The sequence below is a fragment of the Euprymna scolopes genome, chromosome 14 (genome assembly GCF_053919585.1).
Source record: "Euprymna scolopes isolate OS-2025 chromosome 14, ASM5391958v1, whole genome shotgun sequence".
In the NCBI taxonomy this organism is placed as follows: domain Eukaryota; kingdom Metazoa; phylum Mollusca; class Cephalopoda; order Sepiida; family Sepiolidae; genus Euprymna; species Euprymna scolopes.
This window is the reverse complement of record NC_136495.1, coordinates 9,725,729-9,747,018: the sequence shown is the minus strand read 5'-3', so window position 1 is coordinate 9,747,018 and position 21,290 is coordinate 9,725,729.

Sequence of the window (21,290 nt, the reverse complement as noted above, 5' to 3'; positions counted from 1 at the left end):
GGCTCGAACCCGTACCGCAAAGAAGGAAAAGTACGTGAAAAAAACTGACGTCTTTGCTGTTACAACCACCGCTAAAATTAAGGCTAGACCATCGAAAAGAGAGGATGGATTTCGAAGATATGGGCGAAAAAGCGATCCCCCTTTCGAAAAGTGCCCCGTTGGACGTGAAGATTTTAATGTTTTTCGCCTATTTTCCGATATTTGTCGTCTGAAAGGTCGAATTTCTTAACAATATCGATCTTGTCAAAATCCGTCGCCTTTGTCGAAAGTTTTAGGCAGACATGCAAACATACATACATACATACATACATACATTTACATATTAGTATATAACAATTGTCGACTCAAACCGATTAAAAAGTTTGCCCTATCTCTGAATACGCTTTATGTAAAATTTCACATTTTTAGACCAGAAATTTTCTGAGTAATTTGGTAGAGACCGCAGAGGTCATTTTTTTTAACTTTGACCCCTATTCTGACCCCTTAACATTCATTATTTTGGGCTCAAATCAAGTTATTTAGTAAGATTCATATGCAAGGAACCTATATCTAAAATTTCAGTTGTTTATAGCCAAAATTGTCGTGGAGTTTGGAAGAGTTCTCAAGGTCAAATCGTTAAACTTTGACCCCTTAACATCTAAATCTCTGGGCAACAACGGATTGCAAAGACTTTCCTAAATCTCCATAACCTGTATATCAAATTCCAAGTCTGTAGACTTAAAATAGAAATTAAATCAGGAACTAATAGCTGTTACGTCATGCATGCATATTTGTGATGCTGTCTGATGACCTTCACGTGCAAAAATTTATTTTTTCTTTTTATTTTCACACTTTTGTACTTATTTTCTCGAGTTAAAACGCGAATATAAAATATCACATAAGTTAAAAAAGCTTATAAATGAAGTTTCATGTCCGTAGACTAAAAGCTCGAGGAGTTTTATAGGGACAAAGTTTTAAACAAAAATATATGCCTATACATAAATGTAAATGGAAATAGTTTTCTGTTTACTATAAACATTTACGCTAATATTATGCGGGTATTAATCATGTCAAATATCTGCATGAATATTAGTGGGTAATTTTTACGGCATTACCTTATGTTCTACAAAAAAAAATTTTCGTTTCTTTTTCTCTCTTAGTTGCCCCTTTCCTTCCTGCCCTAAGCAAGTCTGACGATGTAGTCCACAAACTCCAAAATTCCATCATGACAAGTTTCAATAAAAAATACACGATTAAACCCGGACCTCCAACTTCCAAGGCAGATCCCCCACTACCATGTCTCCTTCTCCAACATCATGGGTCTACGTTCTTACCTTCAAGAGGTTGACGCCCAATTACAGGAGACTACACCTGACATTTTATTCTTAAGCAAAACTGGCATTAGGCTATTTCCCTAGATGAGTTCGTAATTAAAGGATACTCTAACTTAACATCTAAATCTGACCTCCAAGATCACCATGGGCATGGAATATGTGCCTGTATTAAAGATGGATTTCCATGTGGTAGGGACATCTCCAGGGAAGATACTAACTTACCCTAGATGTGCTTCCTGGTTGCACTAGCTCACAGTACTGCATTTATATTTACTCTCTGTCGCCCCCACAATACCGGAGGTATTATCTTTAAAGCATATCTGAGAAAATTGACCAAGTCCTATCTGCTTATCCTCCAGTTAACATTTAGGAATATGGAGACTTCAATGTTCACAACGTGGAATGGTTGGCCCACTCAAACAAAACCGATGATGAGAGGAGGTTCTGTCATGATTTCTCCATTGCTTATGACCTCACTCAGATTGTTCACGAACCCACCCGTGTGACCAACTATGACGCCCAGTATGCGAGTCTCCTAGACCTTTTTCTCACAACTTGTCCTGAACTATATTCCGTTTCTGTTCTGTCTTCTCTTTGATCTTCCGACTACTATGTTGTATCAATTAAGATAAAAATGAAATATAATAAGTCCTCATACGTACCTCTCCATCGTACAATATATCGATACACTATGGCTGATTGGGATAGCTTCCATACATTTATATCGGATCTAACTCTGTGTTCCATGTTAAAAATGATGTGTCCTTTATAGTATTAGACCTGACGGAATGGTTAATTGTAGGTAGAGACCGTTTTATACCCTCATAAAATTTCCAGCAAAAACCTAACAGCCAGCCATGGTTCTCTCCAGAATGTACTGCTGCCATTGCACACAGGAATCCCTTTTTCCACTGCTTCCAAAGTAATAGATGTATGGAAACTAAAGCCGCTTTCAGGACTGCCAGCAGCCATTGTAAGAAAATAATATAGAACGCAAGAGAGTTGTATGTTCAGTCCGTCAAGTCCAAAGTAGCTGAGCAGCGGCTTGGTTCCCACCAGTTTTGGCAAATAGCAAACAGAATCCTGAACAGAAGCGTGTGCTATATCCCAACTATTATCAATGGACCTGAAGTAATCTCATCCACATCAAACAAAGCCAAACTCTTTGTAAAGAACTTTGCAGCTAATTCTACTCTTTGCGACCAAGGCGGCCAACCCCCAATATTTCCTTCTGTATGTGATATACATATATCTGTATGTGATGTTGCCAAGCTAAGCAAAAACCTTGATTACAGTAAAGCAAACGGCGCTGACGGTATTCTAATTATAGTACTCAAAGAAGTTCAACCAGAACAAGCGCCCATACTTACAAAATTGTTTAAACGTTGTCTTAAGGAGAATTGCTTCCTATCACCCTGGGAAATCTCATCAGTATGCCCTGTATTTAAGAATTCAGGTGATCGCTCATCTCCCTCTCAGTACAGGCCAATAAGTCTCTTGTGCGTCATGAGTAAGTTGCTGGAATCTGTGTTAAATAGAGAAGTAAGCAACCATCTCAGCAAAAATAACCTTCTTAATGACACACACTATGGTTTCCGTTCTGCTAGATCTACAGCAGATGTGCTTACAATTATATCTCATAGGATTAGTAAATCTCTTGACGGAGGCAACCTTTCTAGGGCACTTGCTCTTGACATATCTAAGGCTTTTGATAGGGTCTGGCATAAAGGTTTACTTCACAAGATCTCCAGCTATGGTATTGCTGGAAATGTCTTCTAAACTATTAAATCATTTCTCTCTGAGAGTAATAGATGATGAGTAAATTTACGAAGCTCACAGTATTAATGCTGGAGTCCCACCGTCCACATAGCGCCCAACTCTTTTCCTGTCTATAGACTCGAAATTTGATATACAGGGTACTGAGATTTGGAAAAATATTTGTAATCAGTTTTCGGCCAGAAATTTGGTTGTTAAGGGGTCAAAGCTACACGATTTGACCTTTGAGAACTCTACCAAACTCCTCCGACATTTTTCGGTCTAAACAGTTAAAATTTTAGATATAGGTTTCTTGGACATGGATCTAACTAAATAAGTTGATTTGAGCCCAAGACAATAAATGTTAAAAAAAATGACCGCCTTTTTTTTTTTCTCAACATACACCTCCATACACCTCCAAACACCTGGGCAACTCCGGGCTGATATACATACATATATATATATATATATATATATATATATATATATTGTTTTCATATGTATATATATATATTTATATATGAATATATATTTATGTATGTATATATATTTATATATGTATGTATATATATTTATATATGTATATATATATGTATATATATATTAATTTTATGAATGTTGTTCATATATATGTTATATGTGTATGTATATGTGTGTATGTATATATGTATATATGTGTATATGTGTGTATGTATATGTATGTATGTGTGTATGTGTCTGTGTTTATATATATATGTATGTATGTATGTATGTATGTATGTATATATGTATATATATATATATATGTACACCCGTCTGGAGTGTGATAGCATACTATTGAATGTAGGAAGGGGTTACCACGCTACAGAAGTAAAGAAATACGCTATTATTCCTCTCTGTATGTCTGTAATGTGTGTGTATATGTATCCGCGGGTCTGGCAAAATCTAGACATTTATAAGTATATTGATATATGTATATAGGTACATGTTGTATTTAGATAACTTTCGTGTTTTATATTTATTCATAGTTTGTTTGTTTATTTGTTTTAATTTTATTTTATTTTTATTTTTATTTCATTTTATTTATTTTTGTCTTGTTTTATTTACCTTAATGTAATTTTAGCTCTATTCCTACGTAGTTTCAGAGTTATTGTCTAGTTTCAGAATGTGTGTTGTGAAAAAAAAAAGCGTACAGCATGGATTCGCTTTTGGATATACGTATTAATGTGTGTGTGTGTGTCGGTCTCTGTGTATGTGTGTGTTGTATGTGTGTTGCATGTGTGTGTGGGTGGATGTAGATCAAAAAGCACCGGTCAGTACTTATCTGACCATCGCTAAGGTTCTTAACTTACAGACTCCAAGACAAGAAAACTAAATTCTCAATTACCTTATGCCATAAAACCAAAAGTTAGCTTGGAGAGGGAAAGAAAAAGATGTTTATTATCTTCAAAAGACCTCACTCATCCTTTTACCGTATTTTATGACTCCCACCCAGGTTGCATGCTAACTTGATAAACGAAATAGGTGGAAATATCACTTTCGACGGTAATTCTTGGCCTGAAGACGTAATCCCCCAACGTGGGTGATTACAGAAACATGTATGCACATATGTAGCCATTAATGTTTGTATAAATAAAATTAATATACCTGCTCTGTTCACTCATTGAGCACTATTTTGGTAGACACATGTTGTTTCATTGGATGTACTTCTAGGAAACTAAACTCTACTAGCTATATATGTATATATATATATACATATATGTATTCTTCACGAGTAATGCATTTATATTGGCTGCCCTTTTACCCATATATATATATACATACATATATATATATATATATATATATATATATATATATATATATATATACTAACTGTACCCGGCCACGCGTTGCTGTGGCTCAGTTTGTTAAAATGGAACACATGTGAAAGTAGAGAAAAGTTTGATTCTTTTTTTCAAGAGAATGTACAAATTATTTTTTTAACAGATGTTAAGAAAATAAACAGAAAAATACTTCCATCATTAATTATGCCAAAAAATAAATACAATGTTGATTTAGTGTTTCAATATGCTTATAAATTATGATAAAACTTGCTGAGTATGCACTGTTTTACGGTTGTTGTAAAAATGGAACGGAAACTTAAATTTCGCTTCATTTTAATCTTTCTTAATTTTTTAATTGTGCCCCCCAAACGAATATAATCAAAACAGTAACATTCAACAATTGTACTTTATGTATATAAAACACAAAATGGGTGTATGTATTACTGTACACATAGATTCGAAAAAGTTGTCAAAAAACAAATATATAACAAATAAATGTTATCAAAGGCAAGATAAGTTACTTTTCTGCCAAACTGGATATATTTTTTGTGTATTTATTCAATGTAACATATTTATTCAGCTCGAAAAACATACAGTGTTTACCGATGTATTCGAAAATTCAAGATGGCGTCTCATACCCTCTTTAACACCGTAAGTATGGAAAAAGGTGTTATAAATAAAAAACTATACAAAATACTTTTAAAAACCCGAATATATGTCAACCTATGTCACGGTAACATATATTGAGCGAGTTTTTAACAGTATTTTATCCGGTTTTTTATTTATAACTTTTCCCACACTTACCGTGTTAAAGAGAGAATCAGACGCCATCTTGAATGTTCCAAAACATCGGTAAACACTGTATGGTTTTCGAGCTAAATAAACATGTTACATTGAATAAAAACACGAAAAATATATCCGGTTTGGTAGAAAAGTAACTTATCTTGCCTTTGATAACATTTATTTGTTATATATTCCTTTTTGGACAACTTTTCGAATCTATGTGTACAAACCCCACAAAATATTTATTAATTTTTTTTTTTTTCAAGTAAATAACGAAAGGGACATAATTCCATTTTTAAACGAAAAAGTCAGTTTACCTAACTTATTGTATTAATGCTATTTTTTTAAGCAAGAAAAAAAAAGGGTAAATATCCAGATACGCTACTACAGAACACTGACCACTCTAATTTGTTTTTTTGTAGGTAACTGAGGTCGCTGACAACGAATCTGATAGTCAAACTTGGGGCAAATTTACTGTTTGCATGGTATTTACTCCTGAACCCACGAATTCTTTCCACCATTTTGCAGCATCCGTTTATGCTACGCGCATGCACGCTCTAGCATAAACGACGGCTTCACCAAGCAAACTATGTTGGGGGGAGGGGACTTTTTTTCCAGGACATAGAATTGTCTAATTTTCAAAAATACATTATAGCGCTTTTTGGGTGGAAAATTTAAAATTAGCTGAAAAAGAAATAAAATAAGAAAAGGAAAGCACACCAAGTTGGAGTAGGGGGGGGTAATTTATCTGTTTTTTTTTTTTTACCTGGAACATCGAATTTTCAAATTTTCCGTAAGTAACGCACCGACATTTACCAATTAGAACACCATTTAACATTTTCCGAAGATTTTACTTTGTACATTGGGGGCGCGAGCGGGGGGGGAGCGGATATGATGTTGGCGCGCAAATTAGAGTGGTCGGTGTTCTGTAGTAGCGTATCTGGTTATTACCAAAAAAATATTTAGGTTTGGCTATAAATTCCTAAACTCTTCACCCTAAATAATTTAGGTGACTGAAATAGGAATCTAATTGAATCTTTAATTTCCTGAATAGTATCCGATAATTCATTTTTCTTCGAGTTATATCGAATACATTAATACGGACTTTAGGGGCTTCTTTCGTAATGTTACTGTAAAAATTATTTTTTATTGTTACAAATTACGATGCTTTAAAAAAAGCAAAAATACATTCTTGCGTTTTTTTATTTACTACTGAAAACCATAACTTTAGTAAAGGTATTTTTTGTTTAAACAAAATAAAACATTTTCACCAAGAGTTAAGTAAAAATAATTAGTTCATTATATTCTGCGATCATTATTTGAAAAATGCTGCAATTTTCATTAAAATTCGTTAATTTCCTGATTTTTGGTGAATCTTTAAGTAAAGGGAGGAATCAAAATGTGTATGCACTTTGAGCGTCGGCATTCATTTTTCGACCACGCGTGGTTAATTTAAATTAAAGTTCAATCACATGGTTACATTATCAATAAACCCATTGACAATTTACCGATATTGTAAACACATTCTGTTTACAAGAAGCCTGTGGTGTTTTTTTAGTGATGCAATGTTGTAAACTGAGATTTAAAAAAAAAACCTGCGAGATCAGGAGAAAGAAATGTCCAGAAAATCGCTAGCCAGTTTGGCAGAAAAGTAACTTATCTTGCCTTTGATAACATTTATTTGTTATATATTTGTTTTTTGACAACTTTTTCGAATGTATGTGTACAGTAATACAAACCCGTGTACAGTAATACAAACCCCTTCGGGGAGATTGGAATGCCCCCCACCTAAAATGTACTTTGAAAAATCGATTTTATAGTGAGATTTAAGAATGGTTAGTCGAAAAAAAGGTGAAAAACAAATAATCAATAAATAATTGTTACCAAAGGCAATAAATGCTACTTTTTTTTACCTACATGAATGAGTTTATTTTATGTTTTAAAGTATTTTCAAGCAATTTAATGCGGGTGTCTGGGTGCCAAATACCTCCAGATTTTCTAGAATTTCCCGCTAGATTGTAAACGAAATCTCCAGATCTAGCAGGAAAACCGCTAAAATTGTAACACTGGTCACGTGACAGGAAGCGGTAATAAACAATTGTCCCTAAATACAAAAATGGCCTCTCGATACAAAGAAATCCAGCTATTTATCATAGAAAAATTAAGTATAATGTTATAATTAAAAAGAAATATATAAAAACACACATGGATATAGTAAACATATTATACCAAAACGTGGAAGCCATCCGCCCAGTGGTTTTTTAGACAATTAACTCCGAACGAACCAACATTTACATTTATATATATATATATATATATATATATATATATATATATATATATATATTCCATACTTTTCCTATATACGCATGTGTGTATGTGGATGTGTGTACATTCATGTAATGGTGCCACTATACGGATGAGCCTATAATTGAGTGTTGTGTACATAAGTGCATGTCATTCTCGACGTGTGTGGTAACATGAATACTTTATATAAAAGGGAATTGAGTTTTGCCAAGCATAAAAATGCCGAAGCGTTGACGTCTGTCTAAAACAAAGTCCATTTTGAAGAGAGCACCGGTTGTTGTTGTTGCTGTTAGTGTTGTTGTTGTCGGTTATATCACAAGTCCCTTATGACACATCTCATCAAATATTCGAAGAATTCTGTACCGAAATACCGCAATGAGTAAAAGCGTGCATACATAAGTAGATATATTGGATGACATAAATACACATATGTTAGATAGATTCATAGATAGATAGACAAGCAGAATAATAGATAGATATGCAGGTAGAGATAAAGAAGAAATTGGGACATATAAAATAATACTAAAGTTATAGTGAAACGAGACTTATAAATATCTTAAATATAATGATCCACAGACACGAGACTCGTCATCATCAGCTTGGCTGACTCTAACAATTATATTTAGAATTTTACTATACACATATACATTTGTGACTTGTCGAATTGATATTCGTATTATAAGCCTATATTTTTTCCTGAAAATTTACAACAGATATCTTCATTTGCTCAATCATGGAAATGGAAGCGACGTCAGAAAGGTAAACTAATTTGCATATGCATTTATAAAATGAACTTTCATTAATTAATTACTCATTTTTTATGGATTCGTCTTAGATGATCGATTTCATTTAACTCTTACGCTCACTTCTATTGTGCATAATTACGTGGCATTGAGCACATGTCTATCGTTCTATCTGTCTGTCTCTCTCTCTCTTTATATATATATATATATATATATATATATATATATATATATATATATATATATATACATAAGATGCAGTACATCGAAACCCACTTTGGGTCTGGCGTTGTCCGTTGTCGATGCAATTGCTCGATTCTATCTAATTATGGGTTCTAGCTTTATCGTGAAAATTGTATGTGAACGGGTATTTATATATACATATATATATATATATATATATATATATCAAACTATCTTTCTATATGTAAGTGAACTTGTATGCGTAAGTACGAAATAGTGTCTACTTAAGTTCTGTCTCATTTTTTTTTATCTACAGACTTAAAACGTGTGCTTGAATGCCGAATTGGATTTAAGCCGGGAGAAAAAGTTGCAAAATGGTCACATTTGAAAAATATTTAACTGTGCATAGGAAAATATACCTTAATAGTTTAAAGTCACTTAATTTTCCTAAATATCTGTCGATAGCTCAAACGCTAACGAGTAAAGCTAGAAGAGCAAAATGTTTTGGTTTCGATTCTAGCTGATAGCATTCTAGTAAACTAGTGAAATCTATACTTTATAGTAAACACAATATAATAATGAATAGCAAAATGTATCTATACACATAAATAATTTGCATGAATTACAATCTCATATTTAAGCGGTTTATTACAACAAGCACAGTGCGGAGAAGTGTCACTACTGTATATTGGTACAATATAATTATCACAATATGATTGCAGCTACAATAATAATTATGAAATCTTCATTATATACATATACATATATATATATATATATATATGTATATGTATATATATATATATATATGTATATATACACTTCTACCCCAAACAAGGCACATTGGACGTAAGAGGCTACTAATTGGAACCATGCCTAAGATTAATAAAATGTTGGTTTACGTTACATGGGAACTTCTTCATATCAATACAGACAAAGAAAGGTGATAGCAGGAAGAAACTATTGGAGTAGAAAATGTTCTGGCATTTAGGGACCTTAGCAGTGAAGACGTGTTATTTTCTTTCTAAGCTGGTTTGTCGGGAATATGTACGTCGTATGTGCGCCAGCAAAATGAGTTCATCAGAGCACATTCCGTCAAAATAATAGTAAAACAGGCACAGGGATGCCACAATCTAACGATATGAAAGGATTTTAGGTTTATTTACAAAGCGCGACCTATTAGATTAAAAGCAGTTGCTTTTACCCTTTCCAAGAGCGAGACACTAGTAGTAGGTGCACAAGCTCAGATGGGCAAATGTTGGCTTTGAATAGGAACAGAATACTCTCAGGCGTGAGTAGTTTTCTCCTACGATAGAGTGAGGTCACCTTCCTTTCAGCAGTTTTCGCAATGACCTCAAATTAAGTGTTCCAGTACATATTTCATTGTTAAATGAAATCAACTTAGTCTTACTTGCATTAAATGTAAACATCTATGTACGGCCCGTTCCACTACAGCCTGGAGGTCATTATATGAGGATTCTGCCTTTGTCTTAGATTTGTGTACACCCTTTCCTCTCTTGTTCATGTTGTAGAGCATTGTATCATCAGCAATTTTTTTTTTATATTTTCACCCCATATAAGGCACATTGCCACTTTGGTGTAGGGGGCTACTAACAGGGGCAACAACTACTGGGGTACTATGTAGGGATTTGGGTAGCAAGGTGTTGGTTGACGCTGCTCTTGCACTTCTGCACGTCAGTACAGTTGGGGAAGCAGGGACCTGGAATGGAATTCCAAAATCAAGCGGTTCTGGGGAAGAAACTACTGGAGTAGAAAGATCTTTTACATCTAGGCATTTCTACAGTGTGGCGTGGGATTTTGCAGCATGTCGGGTCTGTCGAGGGTGTTCACGTCGTGGGGGCACAAGTGCCTGCAATTCGTCAGAGCATTCACCATTAAAATACTTGTAGAACAGGCAGAGGGATGCAAGGTTTCGTCTATGGGACAGAGGCTGAAGCATAGATGCCAGTTCAGGGCCTATCAGAGTTGCGACTCTTTTTTGTACCTTGTCTAGGAGCGAGAGACTAGTAGCCGATGCACCAGCCCAAATATGACAATAATACTCCATACATGGGCGAATGGTTGCCTTATAGAGGTACAGGATACTTTCGGGTGTTTGTAATTTTCTAGCACGGTAGAGAGAGTCCACCTTCCTTGCAGCGACCCTGGCAATGTCCTCGATGTAATTGTTCCAATTCATGTTTCCTGTGAACGTTAGTCCAAGGAGCTTGAAAGACGTACTCTCAGATAAAGAGTCGTAGGCCATTGCTATAGGTGGCGGCATTGAACGTGACCATCCATGTTTGTCCCCATTCCACTACAGATTGGAGGTGTTCTTCGAGTGTGTCTGCCATTTCTTTAGATATATGTTCATTTGTTTTCCTGTCGTGTCTGTTATAGAGTGTGATGTCATCAGTATATATACCCATCTCAGAGGAAATTGTGTCGGGAAGGTCATTTATGAATATCAGGAACAGTAGAGGTCCAAGGATAGACCCCTGGGGTACTGCCGCATTTATATCATATGGTGTAGACGCACGACCGTCGAGGACAACCTGGATTTTCTCTTATCTAAGAAGGATTTAATTATGTTAAGTATTCTACCAGTGATACCGCATGATCTAATCTTCCTGAGGAGACCCTCATGTCATACCTTGTCAAAAGCCTTAGATATATCTAGAGCTACCACTCTGCCCTCCCCCGCTTTTTCCAGTAAATGGTATATACGTTCAGAGATTACACTGAGGATGTCTGCTGTGGAACGGGCTTGTCTAAATCCATATTGTTTGTCAGTCAAAAGCTTAGCATCTGTAAGTTGATAGACTAGAGTATTGTTAATTAAGGTCTCAATTATTTTTGCAAAAAGTGGGAGGAAGCTAATAGGGCGATAATTTAATGGGTCAATTTTTTTCGCCAGAATTCTTGAATACTGTACCACAGAAGCAGTTTTCCAACAGCCCGGAAGCAAGATTCATTAAGGCATTTGTTGTAGAGTTTGGAGAGAACTGGGGCTACTTCGGCTGAGCACTTTTTTAATACCACAGCCGGGATGAGATCGGGTCCACATGCTATTGAAGTGTCAAGGTTTTTTATGATAGCATGTAGTTGAGCAGGGGTGATTTGTAGATCGTCTAGCGTGGCGTCTGTCCGCATAGGAAAGTCAGGTAGGGGGTGGTTGGAAGGGTCCAGTGTGGAGTTTGAGCAAATCGACTGGCAAGCATGTTAGCCTTTTCTGTTGCTGAGCAAACAACCATCGTGATTGTTGGTTCGTGGGGGAATTGTTGATTGCCCATTATTTACTACACTGTTGTAGATTTTCCAGAAGTCACGAGTTCCTAAGTTTTGTGCTTCGATGCGTTTTTTAGTGGTTTCTATAAATGCTCTCTTAGCTGTCGCTATTTCTTTCTTAACGTTACTTCTAGCTTCTATGTACTTCTGCCTGTTTGAACTGGACTCATGTCGGTTAAATCTGTGGGATGCATGCTGCTTTTGAGCAATGGCGGTTGCGCAAATCGAAGTAAACCATTGGGGAAAGTGGGGCTTGCTATAAATTTTCCGCATGGGAAATGTACCCAATTCGGGCACAATATTATCAGGGATGTCGTTAATGAATTTCAAACACATTCGTGGTCCAAGGATCGACCGCTGAGGTACTCCCTCATTAGCGTTGTGTTCTTTGAATGTAAGGCCATCAATGGCAACCTGATGTCTTATTGTCTAAAAGGGATCTATTTCTATTTAGTATTTTTCCAGTAACACCGTACAATTAAATTTTCATAACAGTCTTTCGTGTTAGACATTGCCAAAGATCTGTAATGTATCAAGGCTTACAGCACTGGCTTCGTCCTCCTTACCCAGTGCATTGTATATGCGTAGAGATGACTGTTAAAATATATGCAGAAGAACTACATTGCCTTAATCCATACTGTTTACCAGAGACAAGATTAGTTTTTGCGAGCTGGTAGAATAGTGCTTGATTGATGAAGGTCTCAAAGATTTTAATGGCGTGGGGGAGGAGACTTATAGGATGACACTGGAGAGAGTCATTTCTTTTCACCAGAATTCTTGTACACGTGTAAAAACAAGATTCAGCAAGGTATTTGTTAGAGGGTTGGTAAAAGCATGGGGGCTAGCTCGGCTGCGTATTTCGTAATTACTATTGCAGGTGTAAAGTCAGGCATTCACGACTTGGATGTATATAAGATTTTTTTTTTATTTCATGACGGTCACTGATTCAATGCTTTCTTTTGGCTGTGGCTATTTTTCTCTTAAAATGGTTTCTAGAATGTATAAATTTTACCTATTTGTATTTGACTTTTGATGTGCGAACAGGCGAAATGCATGCTGCATTTATGAAATGGAAGGTTCACAATCTGTGGTGAACCGTTAAGGTGATGAGGCTTGCTATATACAGGGTGGCCCACTTAATTTCATGTAGAATTGTTTTAATTACATGTAGTACTATAAAAGATGCTGGAAGGGTACACCTTTTACATCTATACATTTCTAGGCACGTTTAACAATGTTTGAAGATGCTGCCTGTAGATCTTCTCTGGTGATTCTCCTGATAGTGTTGATAATGTTCTTTATTTGGTGTGGATTGTGAGGATTTTTGCTTAAACTTGTTGTTTTAAAAACCCCAAAAGATAAAAATCAAATGATGACAAGTCCAAGGAACGTGGCGGCCGTAACACTTTGCTTATTGCTCTCTCTTCCGTAAACATATCATGAGGTCGTGTCAGTGACATGTGAGACGTGTGGCATGTAGCGCCATCTTTTTGCAAAAAGAAATAACATTTTGTTCTGTGGTGTCAGTTGTTCGTTAAGAGAAGGATTAGATAGCTTGGGCTATTTTAAGTAGGCTATCGTTAACTTCGGTGTGGGAACATGTGCTTCAATGTCTACTTTGCACCATTCAATTATCTCATTAGGGAACTGTTTAGCAGAAAGAGAAAATCTATTGGTCCTTGGGACAGTCAAATGCCCAAGATCGGGGTTAAAACAAATAGGAAATGAGGCAGGTTTTATATTCGAGTTGGAGTACACTTTTACTCATTAGTAGGGTGAATTCTGAACCAAATATCTAATCCCAAAAGCAGAACTTTTAATTATTTTTCTAACAATAAAAAAGTAATAAAGACAACGTATTTATTTACTAAGATACTCTACTTTTACAACATAAGACTAGGTTGGTCTTGTCATAGTCTGGTCATTGTCTTCTGAAATAATTGATATTTCATTGTAGGTGAAAAGAAAAAAGAATTGATTTGTAAAAATATTCGATAAAATACATAAAAGTCATTTCAAATTTGAATTAAGAAGATAAATTGTGTCTAAATTTTTTAAATTACTCCTACCACAAAAGAAAGAATGTGAATCAATTATTAATTCAGGAGGAAATAAAAGAATTTATAAAATTCATTATACTCTTCTAATTACCTTTTGAAATTGTATTTTAAACGGTATTTAGTTCCAAACAAACGTAGTGTTTCGACTAAACGGGGAACTTGATAACAGCTTATAATGAAAAATTAAACAACGTATTTATAAGATTGTATCCAATAAATATCAGCAATCCCCCATTTTGTAGCATTCTACCATTTTTTCAGTTTGTGTAATTTTCGATTTTGGAGCAATTAGATTATACATGGTTAATGGTAAAACAGAATTAGTGAATTTCTATAAATTAAAATGAGCTGGAAATGATTATTGTTATGTTAAAATTTAATTGAAAAATGGTAATCATTATGTTCTAAATTTATACACGTTAACTTAAAAATAATTAGTTTGCTCTCGCGACATGTAATAATAAAAACACCTGTATTCTTACTTGAGAGGAAATAATTTAGCTAAATGTGTTAATTTGCCAATTATAGTAGTATTATTATTATTAGTAGTAGTAGTAGTATCATATGTTCTTTGTTTTTACTGTAGAAAATCAAATCAACCTACTAATCGACCAATAAGGTTTAAAATATGAATACTCTTTTACAGTGGGACGAGAGAGCAGAGGAAACCCACCCGTTCCATCTTATCTAAGATGTTATGTAGTAAATCAAGGGTAGCATGAGGACGGGCTTGTTAACTATTGTGGTCCTACACTGTCTTTTTTTAATTTATATGGAATTCGTCGATATTTTTTTTTACTTTTAATAAATACTAGACTACCCGTGACCCGTTGGGTTAGTATGCTATATTAGCTATAGAATTCATGTATGAGCGTGACCCTTGTGACGTAAAAGTTTTTTTTTCTGACATAAGAGATACATTTCTATTAAAGTATATTAAAATGAAAAATCACGGAGGATCACTAAAACATGAAAAAAAATCCTCCCTATTCGTGTAAAGGTACCTATTTTTCCGAATAATCGCTCCCAAACCGAAAATTAAACATGATGTTCCTACGAATCCAACGCTGACGAAAGTCATTTAACAGCAAAAACGCACATGAACCTACCAATCAGAAATATGAGAATGAAAAACCCATATTAGAATCCTTCAACCAAGTTATAGAAACATAAAATATAAAAAAAAATGATTAATAAAACCTGAAGCAAAAAAATAAACCCTAAATAAATAAAATAAAATAAAACTACTATTGAAACAGATTAGTACATGTGTCAACAAATTCACCGTTCTCACAATTTAAACAAAAAATAAAAAAGAAGGAAGGAAAATGGACGGATAGAGAGTACTAGTAGTAGTAGTAGTAGTAGTAGTAGTAGTAGTGTCTTTACTACAATTGTTCTTATGTTTGTCAACGGGGAAAAGTTGTTTAGTTGTAAGAAAATAGCGACAGTATAGTTATAATAAAGAATAGTTGCAAAACACCCTCACTCTACCCATGTTAAATAATAATTTCGAAATGATAACGTTAATATTTCAGTGGCCAGGTCAAAATCTGCAAAAGAAGCGATTTGTGTTTATTTGTTTACGTTGATATGGGTTAATGTTTATGCGCGCAAGCGAAACCGGATGTAGTAAACCGGAAAGTGGGTTACATCACGCGTTACAACGTCATTCGAGTTATATAATTATATAGATTTGCAATAGCATTAACGCCGAACAAATGCCAATAAACTTTGTTTCAAATGTTAAAAAAATCTTGTTTCACGATTTTCAATCAATTATTTAAAAAAAAGTATGTTTAAATATGTATTTTACATCATATATCATGCGCCCAAGAATATATTTTTTTACCTTTTCCGGAAATATATTCAGTCATGTGTCCCTCAGTTCTCATTTTTAATGACTGATTTTTCTGACGAACGAAGAAGAAAAAGCTGTATTCTAGGTTGGCCGTATTTTGAGCCAACCGTCGGCAGAGATGGCGGATTTTTTTTTGTTTCTATGTCTATCTTGTAACCATGTAACTAGTAAGGGTGCTGGAGTAAAACGTTTTATCTGGGCTGACGTTATCCGCATGATAGTTAGGGACCCGAAGCTTGGATTAACCACTAAAGAGGCTGTCCTATCAAGTGGTGCAAAGTACTCGGGCTGCTGTATTGTCATTTACTGAATGGCTTCTGGACCATGAAGTTGCTTTTGCTGGGGCCCCTCAATGCCATATTAGTGGGTAACAGTTACGACTTTACCTTATCATGTTCTACAAAAAAAAAATTCCTCGTTTTTTTTCTCTCTTAGTTGCCCCTTTCTGTCCTGCTCTGAGCAAGTCTGACGATGTAGTCCACAAATTCCAAAATTCCATCATAACAATTTTCAAGAAAAAATACACGATTAAACCCGGACCTCCAACTTCCAACGCAGACCCCCCACTAGCATGTCTCCTTCTCCAACATCAGGGGTCTACGTTCTAACCTTCCAGAGGTTGAAACCTAATTACAGGAGACTACACCTGACCTTTTATTTTTAAGCGAAACTGGCATTGGGAAGGCTATTTCCCTAGATGAGTTCGTAAATAAAGGATACTCTAACTTAACTTCTAAATCTGACCTCCAAGATCACCATGGCATGGAATATGGGTCTATATTAAAGATGGCCTTCCATGTCGTAGGTACATCTCCAGAGAAGATCCTAACTTACCCTAGATGTGCTTCCGGTTTACAGTAGCTCAGAGTACTGCATTTATAATTACTCTCTGTTATCCCCACAACAGCGGAGTTATTATCTTTAAAGCATGTCTGAGAAAATTGACCAAGTCTTATCTGCTTATCCTTCAGCTAGCATTTAGGAATATGGAGACTTCAATGTTCACAACGTGGAATGGTTGACCCACTCAAACAAGACCGATGATGAGGATAGGTTCTGTCATGATTACTCTATAACTTATGAACTCACTCAGATTGTTCATGAACCTACCCGTGTGCCTGACAATGACGGCCAGTATGCGAGTCTCCTAGACCTTTTCTCAGAATTTGCTCTGAACTATATTCAGTTTCCGTTCTGTCTCCTCTTTGATCTTCCGACTACTCTGTTCTATCAATTAAGATAAAAATGAAATGTAATGAGTCCCCAAACGTAACTCTCCATCGCATAGTATATTGATACACTATGGCTGACTGGGATAGCTTCCGTACATTTTAATCTGATCTAACTCTGCGTTCCATGTTTAAAAAGGATGTATCCTCTATAGTGTCAGACCTGACGGAATGGTTAATTGTAGGTATAGACCGTTTCATTCCCTCATAAAAGTTCCAGCAAAAACCTAACAGCCAGCCATGGTTCTCTCCAGAAAGTGCTGCTGAAATTGTGCACAGGAATTCCTTTTTCCACTGCTTCCAACGTAATAGATGTATGGAAAATAAAGGCGCTTTCAGGACTGCCAGCAACCATTGTAAGAAAGTAATAAAGAACGCAAGAGAGTTGTATGCTCAGTCCGTCAAGTCCAAATAAGCTGAGCAGCGGCTCGGTTCCAACCAGTTTTGGCAAATAGCAAACAGAATCTTGAAGAGAAGGATGGATGCTATCCCAACTATAATCAAAGGACCTGAAGCTATATCGTAGCTCCAAACAAAGCCAAACTCTTTGTCAAGAACTTTGCAGCTAATTCTACCCTTTGCGATCAAGACCGCAAACCCCCCATATTTACTCCTGTAACAGAAAAAACGCTATGTGATATACACATATCTGTACGTGATGTTGCCAAGCTAATTAAAAACAGTGATTCCAGTAAAGCAACCGGCCCTGACGGTATTCTAATTATAGTACTAACAAAAAAACTTCAAGCAGAACTAGCGCCCATACTTACAAAACTGTTTATACGTTGTCTTAAGAAGAATTGCTTCCCATCACACTGGAAAATCTCATCAGCATGTATTGTATTAAAGAATTCAGGTGATCGCTAATCCCACTCTTAGTACAGGCCTATAAGTCTCCTGTCCGTCATGAGTAAGTTGCTGGAATCTGTGTTAAATAGAGAAGTAATCAACCGTCTCAGCAATAACAACCTTCTTAATGACACACACTATGGTTTCCGTTCTGCTTGATCTACAGCAGATGTGCATTCAGTTATATCTCATAGGATTAGCCAATCTCTCGACGGAGGCAACCTTTCTAGGGCACTTGCTCTTGACATATCAAAGGCCTTTGATAGAGTATAGCATAAAGGTTTACTTCAATAGATCTCCAGCTATGGTATAGCTGGAAATGCCTTCTAACATAAATCATTTCTCTCTGATAGGTTCATAAGAGTAGTAGTTGATGGCAAAAAATCAGAAGCTGACAGTATTAATATTTGAGACCCGCAGGGGTCCATCTAGGGCCCAACTCTTTTCCTGATCTACATTAACGATCTTCCAAATCATATGCTTACACCATTTTTAGACATTTATGCCGATGACACTACAATCTATGGTAGCACATCTAAGACAGAAAACGACCACGTTCTCTCCGATTCTCTCTCCTCTGATGTTGAGCACCTGGTACAATGGGGAAAGGAGTGGCTGGTTACTTTTTATGCATCTAAACCAAGCTTCTCTCTTTACATCATCAACGTTCTGATCCTCATCTGGCATCAATTGAAATGAATGAATCTCGTCCTGGGGAGGCCTCAAGTTTTGACAATCTTCTGGGCTTGACCTACTCCTGATCTTTAATGGACCACGCATATCAAACTTGTTGCCAAGGCCGATCCAGTAGATATCTCACTGCTGATGCAATTATCTGTCTATATAAGAGCTAGGTACGTCCAAGGATGTAATACTGTTGACACATCTGGCAGAAGCTACTGGAAAGGATTTGTCCTGCTTTGATTAATTCAAAACATACTTCGTTTTCTCGTAGGAAATGCCCTTTTCTCTTCGCTGCAACCTCTATCTCACAGAAGAGATGTTGCGAGTTTGCCTCTGCTTTATCGTTCTTTTCATTGAAAGTGTTCGACTGAGCTTCAATCTATGGTACCACCTCGCCAAACTTTCACAAGAAACACCCGTCTATCTGAACACACTATCAATAATTCCCCCACTTTTTATCTGTGCCTAAACCTAAACGTAGATTCCATGAACAAAGCTTCTTTCTTAGAACTGCACGCCTGTGAAATTGTCTTCTGTTTTCCTGCTTGATGAGCCGTTCCACTTGTTAACAAATTTACCGAGTTTCCATTACTAACAATTACTATAATGTCCAATCGTCTATTGTACACTCTTAACCCTTATCCCCGTGTGGTCTCTGGGCCTGGATAAGTGGTTATGTCCATGTAAAAAAAAAAAAACAATATATATGTGTATATGTAAAATTATATATATATATATATATATATATATAATATAAAGCTGAACGTCAGTGTGTGTGTGTGTGTGGGTGTGCATGTGTGTCACAAATAGACTCTTACATGGTTGACTATTTTAAAAAGACTGATTACATATAATGATAGAAGATGTATCGAGGATTAAGAATGAGCTTCATTGATCTGGCAAAGCGGTGGTTCATAAAAATTGTGGGATCTGCGTTCGTGCCTCGCTCCCAAAGTATGGAAATACAAATGTTTCAAGGGTTTTTGATATAGATGTACATAAGAATACTTTGATATGTATGTTTCAACTTAAATAGGAATGGTATAATAAAATTGTGGGGTCTAGGTTCGTGGCTGTACTCCATGGAAATATGGCACAAACTTTAACAAAGTCTTCCTATTTCTATTTGCGTAAGTATATATTGATAGTTATGCTTCATTTTGAAGTAATATGGTATAATAGAATTATTGGGTGTTCGTTCGCGCTTGTTCACCATAGAATATAAATATGTCACATCAGCATTTATTTATTTTTTTGAGTTGAATCAAATAAATTCACCTCAGAAATTCACGTTCTTATTAAAGTAAAAGCCCCCCCCCCAAAAAAAAAACAAAAAAAGTCGGAACTTTAGACAATTCTCGACACAAATTTTGCATAACCCTATTTTTTTTCCTTCTCCACTTGCACGTGGAACTCATTCGAAAATAGATAAATAGATAAACAATAAAAAATGAACGTTACTTGATATCGTGTCAAAAGAAGGAAAAATCCTACTCACGTGATTACGTGTATTTTTAAAAACATTTACCTTTTTATTTTTATTTATCTATCTGTTTAAGCTTTTTTTTCGTCAGTGTACTAGAAGGAATTCCGTTGCTTACAATAGTACAACCCTGAATCTGACGGCGCAATACTACAACGTTCTATACTGTAAAACTGAAAGGAAGCTGTTCTGCTTGAAAGGGCGCCGTTTTCTTCTTATTCCTATTCACATCGATTCTTTGCTTTAAAAAACTAAAGTATTTACCTGTTTACTTTTTTAATATCCTATTCTGCTGTTTCGGATTATTTTATTAAAGTAAGTAAAGCTTCATTATTTTTAAAAAAAAATTTTGTGTCTTTGTTTTTCGATATTTCGTCTATATTATTTAGTAAGAGTGTTTAGCAGAAAAGCCAACAAACGATTACCCGAAAAAATAAATATAAAAGAAATAAATGTTACCATAGTCAATAAAAGTTCAGTTCATGTTTTTTTTATTATAAAATAGTTTTTAATGCTCTTTATTTGACATAATTTCAGCGAACCGAAATTAAAACGAAATGTGAGGCGATAATTACTTAAATGAATTTTTATATAAACTACACATGCCATAATCGAATATTCCTCAAGCGCAAAATAACGGAAAATATTAAAGTTGAAGGCACTATCTTTAATTGTTAACACAGAATGCTCAGGTGTGCTTCCTTCAAATTGAAAACTGGGCTCTCCATTTCAAAGTCGCTGCCATTTTGATTTTTTTAAAACCGGTTTGTGAATTAAAAACAAAATTACAAACTAGTTAAAAATACAAACCAATGAACATTTCTACTATAAAAGTAACTTTTATTGACTATGGTAACATTTATTTCTTGTATATTTATATATATATATATATATATATATATATATATATATATATATATATATATATATATATATATATAACTTTT